Below are 8,745 nucleotides of genomic sequence, written 5' to 3' on the forward strand. Positions count from 1 at the left end.
CCACACTGCTTTACATTTTAACCTTTGGTAGAATAACTAGCTGTGTGATGCACAGACCCCTTCAGTACCTCTCACTTTCTTCTCTGCTTTCCCTTTCCACTGGTTATCTGTGTGTCTGCCAGACTTTTTTTTTTTTCCTGAGGCACGTATGCCACTGCAAGTCAACTTGATTTCTGGTATATATCTGTCCTACATGCTGTCCTGCTTTGGGTGGATTTCTTATTCAAAATGGTGGGTAATAAATCCAGATTAAAAAAAGGCAGGAAATCTGTTTTATATAATGTAACAAAACATATATTATATTTGAAGAAAAAAATTCGTTTTGGCTTGTATAGAATTGAGTGCAGCCATATTTGTAAATAGGAAAAGCAACTGTTTGTACAAAAAAATCTAGATTAAGAAAGATCCGCATCTCTGCATTTGGTTAGGGTGTGAGATGGATTTTCAAAACAAGGAGTGTCATTGGATGAGTATGGTAAACTTGTTTCCCTAATGTTTGATGTTGACAGCTAGTAGCTGACTTTGTTCTGCTTGAGAGCTTTTTGTATAACAGTTAAAGTAAATGCTATAGCAGCAGGATTTAATCTGTGTACTTCACTTGCAGTTTCAAAAGGTTTATCTTGCTTTTTCCTGTTAGATTTTACTTCAGAAAACAAATCTGATGGAAACTACCAGGTGCCTGCAGTTTGCCTGTTTTTTTCCTACTTTACCTATTTCTGTTCAATTATGTTTAGTTTAAGAACAGTTACAAATAATTTAGGAAAAAATGAGCAAATGAAAAGAAACCCTACTAGCAGTTGTGCAAAAATTCAATAAAAGGAGTTCTGCTAGGTTAATGACCATTCTTGAAAAACAATGAAATCTGCATACTGAGCGTGAACCTTAGTATAAGGCCCATTATAAAACTCAGTCCTAACTCACTCCCTATTCTGCATTTCCTGTGATTTGCCTGCAATAGACAATCCTAACCCAAGTGCTGGGCTCAATGTAATAAGATGCAAGTAAAGTACACTGAATTTCAGTGTGCTTTTGTTTACTTGAACTAAACTAGTACTCTTTTTTTCTAAAGCACTACTAGACCCTTGCAGTGCTGTGTATATATATACACATAAGTGACAGTCCCTGCTTACAGTTCAGTCAAGTTAACCATACCTGACAAGGCTGTGGGAAGTGTATTTATCAAAGGTGTTTTTTTAATTAATTTTTATTTGTCAGCATAAGCAACCAAACAAAGCAATGTCACAATGCTATCATCAAGCATATATCATACAGGTAATATTGAGTATCATACAAATAGTAATAGCCATAATTTAATTTTCATCAAAGAAATTACCCCCCTCCCCCCCCAAAAAAAAAACGAAGCCGGTTCAGGATAATAACCAAGGAAGCAGGAACAGGCATACAGAGCTCTAACAAAACAATATTGCATACCCCGGAGAGACGTAGCAAAAGAAAAAGAATATGTGGATAAAACGCAGAGATACATCAGTTTCTAGAGGTACTTACAATTAAAGCTGCTGATACCAAGGGAGAAAAGGGTTCCCAGACATGAATATGAAAAGCTACAGAATCTCTTTGAACAGTTAAATACGACCAATAATGCACCCTCCAAAGCTGTAGGAGGAACAATGTTATGTTTGGGCAGCCACCTCCTTCCATTGAGCTGCAATTTCTTGTTGGCCCCACAATATGATTTAGTAAAGATTTCTCAGCAGATGGTCAAACTCGTGGGTATTGAGAGGTAAATTTCAGATACAAAAGGAATACTTAATTCAGCTCAGAGAGAACTGTAGCAAGCCACCTCCAAAAAGGCAGAATCTTAGGGCAAGATCACCAGACATGATAGAATGATCCCTCCATTTTACACAGACTCCAACAGTGATTTTATCGACCAGGATAAATCTTACATAACTTAAGTTGCGAGGTAGCAGTGACACATAAGCTTATAGTTTAGTTTCTACAATATTGGCCGAAATAGAACCTTTTGCTATAGCATTATAGCAAGTCTCCCATTGTTTCTTGGTCCAGGTTTGTCCCCAGTCTGATTCCCAACCCACCTGATGCTTAAAAGAAGGTAACTGCTTTCGGAATAGTAAAGTACAGTTTAGAAATTGATCCTTTAGTCTCAGTATGATGAAAACACATCTTCAAAAACAGACCAGTCTTAAGCCACATGGCTCTGTAAAGATGGGCTAGAAAGACAATATTGCAGTTGAAGATAATGAAAATATTCAGAATCAGGTAAATGAAATTATAACTGTACATCTGAAAATGATTGAATTTTTAAACCAATCAATTGGCCACAGAATCACACCCCCCACTGGTTCCAATGCCTAAAAGTGCCTCCCAAATTAAGCAGAGAGTGCAAACCCTTATAAAGTTCCAGAGGTAACAAAGGAGAAAGGCACTCATGTCCCGTAGGATGGCCCTCCATCGCTTCCAGATCTTTAAGGTCAGCTTAGTAAAAGGGTTCGACGCCAAGCCAAAACCTCCTCTCTGGCAATCCCCAGGTCATATATATATCTCCATTGTTTAATAGGAGCTCTAAGGGGTCATTCATAAACAGCCCTCGATTGCGCAGCAACAAAATATTGCGTAAAATTGGGTACAGCCAGCCCTCCTTTCAGTTTAGGTAAGAATAGCACCCTTTTTGCTACCCTGGGTGGTTGCCTCTTCCAGATAAAATGAAAAACTTTTGTATGTAGGGATTTCAAAAACTTAGTTGGGATATCAATAGGAAGGGACTGAAAAAGTCTCCAAGGCAAAATTGATATTTTAACAGTAGCGATTCTGCCCAACCAAGAAAAATAAGGAGCCCAAATATCCAAGTCTTTCGAGGTTTTCTTTGAGAGGAATATAATTCAAAGCAAACAGTTGCCTCCAGTCAGCTCCCAAATGGATGGCCTAATAGTGGATGCTACAACTTGCCCACTTAAATGGGAATCTCTCTTTAAGCCTAATAACTTGTGATTCAAGTAAAGATACATTCCATATACTGAACCCTACTGACTGGAGGCTCCTTAGGATAGGTTTTGAAACTATGCTGTAAGTTTTTTCACACTATTAGACCGATACAGTACAGTGCGCACTGTTAGCCCACGTTTGGCCGTGCGTTTTTGATGCGCTATTTTTACCCCTTATACAGTAAGGGGTAATAGCGTGTCAAACGCGTGGCCAAACCCCCCCACCCCGAAACTAATAGCGCCTGCAACATGCAAATGCATGTTGATGGCCCTATTAGTTATTCCCGCGCGATACAGAAAGTAAAATGTGCAGCCAAGCCGCACGTTTTACTTTTAGAAATTAACGCCTGCCCAAAGGCTGGCGGTAATTTCGGTCAGCACAAGGAAAGTGTACAGAAAAGCAGAAAAAACTGCTTTCCTGTACACCTCCAACTTAATATCATAGCGATATGAAGTCTGAGGCCCCAAAAGTAAAAAAGAAAAAAAAAATTTTAATAAAAAAAAAATTTTAAATCTGCCTGCGGGTTGGAAGATGGACGCTCAAATTTTGCCGTCGTCCGTTTTCCGAGCCCATGGCTGTCAGTGCGCTTGAGAACAGACGCCGGAAAAATTGAGTGTTGGCTGTCAAACCCACTGACAGCTGCTGTTTCTGTCAAAAAGTAGGTGCTAGGGACACGCGGGCCCTCATTTACATAAATTTATTTACTGGATCGTGCGGCCTGGGCACGCGCCTCCCCATGAAGTTTTCTGTATCGGCCCGTATGCAATTACAGCAAAAAGAATAGCAGGGATTGGTGAAAACTTCATTGACCTCAGACTAACTTCACCGTGAAGCAGAAGCAAACTCCCCAGTCCTGGTAAGCAAACATGAAACGTTACACTTCATCTTAGGGCAAAAGTGAATCCATATATTAGACTATTGGAACATGTTATTATCCAGTCATGAAAATGAAATAGCCATAAAGAAAAGGTTATTTTGCTGTAGAGACTTTTTATTATTTGTGAATAAAAATATGACACAAAAATTGGGTCAAAATAGACCTAGAATTGAATAAAAAATTATTTGCTGATAAAGTAGGTTGCAGAGGATTATATTGCAGTTTGGATGATTTGTCCTTATTTGATGGCTGAAAATCTCCCATTTCCAAAATGATTTTCTATAGATGCAGAATTTCTAGCATCTCCATTAGAAATCTTTTTTTTTTTTTTTTAATAATTTTTTAAGATCTTGAACCAAGTAGAAAATGGCTATAGAGTAAAGATGCAAACAATGCTTTGATTTGGTTGTTGAGGATGCTGCCCATAAACTCATTTTGTAGTTCATAATTAAATTAAAATATTCAATATCCTAAGTGATGTACAGAATTCAATAAAATTGACCCACTATTATCTTACAGCATGGTATTTGCATCTTCCACTGCAGTATGTCAGGCTTCTCTGTTTTGTTTCTACCTGATGTTCAGTAAGAATGTCCATACATTCTCACCATTGTGACTTCTGTATGCTACCACTGTATAATCCCTGCAGCTGTAGCTTCTCTTTAGTTTCTTCCCAATGTATATTGGAGTTTCTTGGGATCAAGTGCAGGACCATAGATTTGTGTTCATTATATTGACAACTTGTTTACCTAGTACAGTTTAACACTATCAGGCCGATACTGTAAAGTGCGCTCAGGTGAGCGCACTGTTTAACCCGTTGTTGGACATGCATTTTCGACACGTGTCCACTACCACTTAGCAGGTCAAACGCACGTCCAACCTCCGCTGTAACTAATAGCACCATTCAACATGAGTGTTGATGAGGCTGTCATTCACCTGGGATACCGGAAAAAAATGTGTGGCTAATCTGCACATTTTATGCTCAGAAATTGGCGCCTGCCCAAGGGCAGGCGCCAATTTCTGAGCAGCCAGAAAAAGTGTACAGAAAAGCAGAAAATACTGCATTACTAGCATGTAGCCAGATGAACTCAGGACCAATGGGTTATGGCTCCCTTTAGCAGATGGAGATGGAGTCAGGTTTCAAAGCTGATGTCACCTTATATATATTTAAAGGCAAATTTTCCTTCTAACAAGTACTGCAATCCCACTAAACCACCAATGCTGGTATAGGGAAAGTACACCCACATATGCTAGGAGACGGAGAGATACTGAATGGCTGAGGTCACTGTATTATATATATATACCCCTGTAGTGACCTCAGCCATTCAGTATCTCTCCGTCTCCTAGCATACGTGGGTGTACTTTCCCTATACCAGCATTGGTAGTTTAGTGGGATTGCAGTACTTGTTAGAAGGAAAATTTGCCTTTAAATTGGAGAGATTGAGCCCCGCTCTCCTGCAGTGATACCTAAAGGTCCCTCCCTGAGTTGAGAATTCCTGAGGCGATTTCCGAGATCCCTCCAAGGTGTGCCTTGGTCTAGTAGCCAGTTTTCCACCGTGAACTTACTGCTGAAGCAACTGAAAGGCAGCAGATGCAGGAAGCAGAGTCCTGCGGTGACAGCCAAAACCCTCTTCCCCTTAAGCTGGAGACAATTTCTGTACTCAGCTGGTAAGCACTGAGCCCAGGTAAGTACAAGGACTCCTCTTCAGAGACGTGGAAGGGCTTTGGAAAGTCTTTCCTCAAGTCTCTTGCTCGGTGAGCTGTACTGACGAAATTCCCTCTCCTGTTGGGGCAAGGGAAGAGTTTGAGTGGGTTGAGTAGCCCCACCATGCGTTAGGCCCTGCTTCAGACTTGGTGGGCTCTCCATATGGTAGGCCGTGGCGCGCCATCTTGCGCACAGTTTTGTGCGGTGCCATTCTCCCCATAGACCCTCTGTACCTGCGGTGTGGATTGGCCTAGCTGTGTGCCGAATGCATGCATACATGCACATATACTCGCGCACAACCGGATGCTTATGCTTTCGCACATTGGGGAGGATCTGTGCTCACTGAAGTCCAAGTGCTAGCCGGCTGTCATACAAGTTAGTTAACTATGGCTCCAGCAGCAAACTAGCACAAGCGACACTTTGTATTGAATCGAGTGGAGACTGCACACGCTGACCTGCAGAAACACGTATGCAGCGCCATTAGAGAATGGAACCGGGAGATGCTTAAGCGCAACACTATTCAATTAAGATACGTCTGTTTTGCGGATGTTTTTGAAATAATTTGAGACTTATTCAGTGTGCTCTCATTTAAGCCCTTGAGGCAGCCACTGGAATGTGGCGAAACTCGGCGCGAGTCGGGCTATTTTAACAATTAATATATGTCTCCACCAATTAAAGTTTTGGAAAAGACTTTTGGGCATCATTTCTCTTGTTTCCTCTCAGCACTGTAAGGAGGGCTGGACTCTCAGAACTTCTCCAAGCCTGGTCCCTCCCATTTGGAAGATGGGTCAGCCACAACCTTATTAAGTAGCACCCCGGATCTGAGCAATCCCGGGTCTGTGTCTGCCTCTGGAGAGGGCAGTTCAGCAACACCTACCCCAGTTCCTCCTGGGCTAGGTATGGACCTGGCAGCCTTTTCGTAGGTGGAATTTCTTTCAAGGCTGCATGGACTGCTGCCCCTGCTTGGACCGAACTCCAGCCGGGAAGGCCTTGTCCTCCCAGGCTTATCACATGCTTCGGGACATGTCTAGTCTCAACAAGGATATCCCTGACAGGGACCCAGACAACATGGATGACAAAGGGATGCAGACTCGAAGATGGGAAAATCCCTCCAGGCTTGGACCATGTTACAGTTTTTCCATAGACGAATTGCTGGCCCTTGTCTCCCAGACCCTGAAGACTGGGAGTTCCTGGCATGGACCCAACGATGAAACCAAAGAAGAATCTCATTTTGCTGTCTGTGGAAAGCCTCTTGCTATTTTCCGATGTTGGAAGCCATCCAGGAATTGATTGACCAGGAATGGGACACCCCGGAAGCCAGCTTTAAAGGAGGTTGGGCAATGGAGGCCTGGACTCTCTGGACTCTACGGCCAGAGAGCGCCTGCATTTCCCCAAAGTGGATGCCCTGGTCTGCACAGTTTTGGAACTGTGCAGACCAGTGGTGGGAGGAGTAGCTTTGAAGGACACACATAAGTGGTTTGACTCCATCCTTAAGCAAGCCTTTGACGCGACAGCAATGACACTACAGATTGTTTCCTGTTGTGCCCTGGTGGCTCGCTCATTCCTGCTTGCTTCTCTCTCTCTCAAGAGAGGCAGATAGCTCAGGGGCGCATCCCAGAGAGGCGATGGAGCCCACCGCGGCCTTCCTAGCGGATGCAAGCTCTGAACTAGTTCTTCCTCGGACATAAGAAAATGCCATACTGGGTCAGACCAAGGGTCCATCAAGCCCAGCATCCTGTTTCCAACAGTGGCCAATCCAGGCCATAAGAACCTGGCAAGTACCCAAAAACTAAGTCTATTCCATGTTACCATTGCTAATGGCAGTGGCTATTCTGTAAGTGAACTTAATAGCAGGTAATGGCCTTCTCCTCCAAGAACTTATCCAATCCTTCTTTAAACACAGTTATACTAACTGCACTAATCACATCCTCTGGCAACAAATTCCAGAGTTTAATTGTGCGCTGAGTAAAAAAGAACTTTCTCCGATTAGTTTTAAATGTGCCCCATGCTAACTTCATGGAGTGCCCCCTAGTCTTTCTACTATCTGAAAGAGTAAATAACCGATACACATCTACCCGTTCTAGACCTCTCATGATTTTAAACATCTCTATCATATCCCCCCTCAGTCGTCTCTTCTCCAAGCTGAAAAGTCCTAACCTCTTTAGTCTTTCCTCATAGGGGAGCTGTTCCATTCCCCTTATCATTTTGGTAGCCCTTCTTTGTACCTTCTCCATCGCAATTATATCTTTTTTGAGATGCGGCGACCAGAATTGTACACAGTATTCAAGGTGCGGTCTCACCATGGAGCGATACAGAGGCATAATGACATTTTCTGTTTTATTCACCATTCCCTTTCTAATAATTCCCAACATTCTGTTTGCTTTTTTGACTGCCGCAGCACACTGAACCGACTATTTCAATGTGTTATCCACTATGACACCTAGATCTCTTTCTTGGGTTGTAGCACCTAATATGGAACCCAACATTGTGTAATTATAGCATGGGTTATTTTTCCCTATATGCATCACCTTGCACTTGTCCACATTAAATTTCATCTGCCATTTGGATGCCCAATTTTCCAGTCTCACAAGGTTTTCCTGCAATTTATCACAATCTGCTTGTGATTTAACTACTCTGAACAATTTTGTGTCATCTGCAAATTTGATTCTCACTCGTCGTATTTCTTTCCAAATCATTTATAAATATATTGAAAAGTAAGGGTCCCAATACAGGTCCCTGAGGCACTCCAGTGTCCACTCCTTTCCACTGAGAAAATTGTCCATTTAATCCTACTCTCTGTTTCCTGTCTTTTAGCCAGTTTGCAATCCACAAAAGGACATCGCCACCTATCCCATGACTTTTTACTTTTCCTAGAAGCCTCTCATGAGGAACTTTGTCAGACGCCTTCTGAAAATCCAAGTATACTATATCTACCGGTTCACCTTTATCCACATGTTTATTAACTCCTTCAAAAAAGTGAAGCAGATTTGTGAGGCAAGACTTGCCCTGGGTAAAGCCATGCTGACTTTGTTCCATTAAACCATGTCTTTATATGTTCTGTGATTTTGATGTTTAGAACACTTTCCACTATTTTTTCCTGGCACTGAAGTCAGGCTAACCGGTCTGGTGTTTCCCGGATCGCCCCTGGAGCCCTTTTTAAATATTGGGGTTACATTTGCTATCATCCAGTCTTCAGGTA

This window comes from Rhinatrema bivittatum, chromosome 5 (genome assembly GCF_901001135.1).
Source record: "Rhinatrema bivittatum chromosome 5, aRhiBiv1.1, whole genome shotgun sequence".
NCBI lineage: Eukaryota > Metazoa > Chordata > Amphibia > Gymnophiona > Rhinatrematidae > Rhinatrema > Rhinatrema bivittatum.